Source organism: Myodes glareolus, chromosome 18 (assembly GCF_982192425.1).
Source record: "Myodes glareolus chromosome 18, mMyoGla1.1, whole genome shotgun sequence".
In the NCBI taxonomy this organism is placed as follows: Eukaryota; Metazoa; Chordata; class Mammalia; order Rodentia; family Cricetidae; genus Myodes; species Myodes glareolus.
This window is the reverse complement of record NC_142043.1, coordinates 5,381,797-5,383,169: the sequence shown is the minus strand read 5'-3', so window position 1 is coordinate 5,383,169 and position 1,373 is coordinate 5,381,797. Positions and strand designations below refer to the sequence as shown.

Below are 1,373 nucleotides of genomic sequence, written 5' to 3'. Positions count from 1 at the left end.
TTTGTCTTCCTGCAGAGATGTCCTTTGCTCTGGGAGAAAGATTCTCTGAAGGGTTTGATGAACATAGGCTGTCTTTGCCTTCTCCTTGGGATTCTCCTTCCGGACAGAGGCTCCTGTGTCCTTGTGCAAGAGAAAACTGATGATAGGGAAGGGAGGGAGTTGTAGTATTGAATGTCTTTCCCTAGAACTTGGAGCATCCTGGAAAGGAGTAGGCTAGGCTGCGCCGTTGTCCCCTCTCGCCGCTTGCTGCAGCCATAGTCAACTCCACCGTGTTCTTCGACATTGCGGCCGATGATGAGCCCTTGGGCCACGTCTCCTTCGAGCTATTTGCAGACAAAGTTCCAAAGACAGCAGAAAACTTTCGTGCTCTGAGCACTGGAGAGAAAGGATTTGGATATAAGGGTTCTTCCTTTCACAGGATTCTTCCAGGATTCATGTGCCAGGGTGGTGACTTCACATGCCATAATGGCACTGGCGGCAGATCCATCTACTGAGAAAAATTTGAGGATGAGAACTTCATCCTGAAGCATATAGGTCCTGGCATCTTGTCCATGGCAAATGCTGGACCAAACACAAGCAGTTCCCAGTTTTTTATCTGCACCGCCAAGACTGAGTGGCTGGATGGCAAACACGTGGTCTTTGGGAAGGTGAAAGAAGGCGTGAACATTGTGGAAGCCACAGAGCGTTTTGGGTCCAGGAATAGCAAGACCAGCAAGAAGATCACCATTTCCGACTGTGGACAACTCTAGTTCTTTTGACTTCTTACCCACCAGACCATTCCTTCTGTAGCTCAGGAGAGCACCCCAGCCCCACCTGCTCGCAGTACCCTGTAATCTCTGCTCTCACTGAAGTTCTTTGGGTTCCATATTTTCCTCATTCCCCTTCAAGTCTAGCTGGATTGCAGAGTTAAGTTTATGATTATGAATAAAAACTAAGTAAGAAAAAAAAGAAAGGAGTAGGCTAAAGCAAGAGGGAGGGTAGGGGAGAGTTGGTGTGGCAAGGCTTTGGTTAGCGTCTCAAAGCTTAGCAAAGGGAAGACCTTTGCTTCCTAGCAAGCCCCTTCTTTGCTCTCTAACTTTTTCTTCTGTTCCACACTCCCAGCACTTCCCTTTGGGGTGACCATTAGCTGCACAGATTATTTGAGTACAAGCTTTCCAAGATTAAATCAAGTTCAGTTCCTTAATCATACCAGGCACTTTTGAAGCATTCACTACTAGCCTTGTGTGCTAGTAAACACCATACGGAACAGCTGAATGGTACAGGTGACGTCCAGTGTCTGTGCAGAATACTCTATGGGACCACACTGCTCTGGATGCTACTGATTCCCAAGCTGCAACTGCAGTTTACACGCCCTTTGAAGTCCCACGCGTCTT

General features: G+C 47.7%; 1 pseudogene; it reads left to right on the top strand.

Annotated features, from left to right (window-relative positions):
* Nucleotides 1-266: 266 nt before the first annotated feature.
* LOC125416165 (peptidyl-prolyl cis-trans isomerase A pseudogene) lies at nucleotides 267-952 on the top strand (annotated as a pseudogene).
* The last annotated feature ends 421 nt before the right edge of the window (nucleotides 953-1,373 follow it).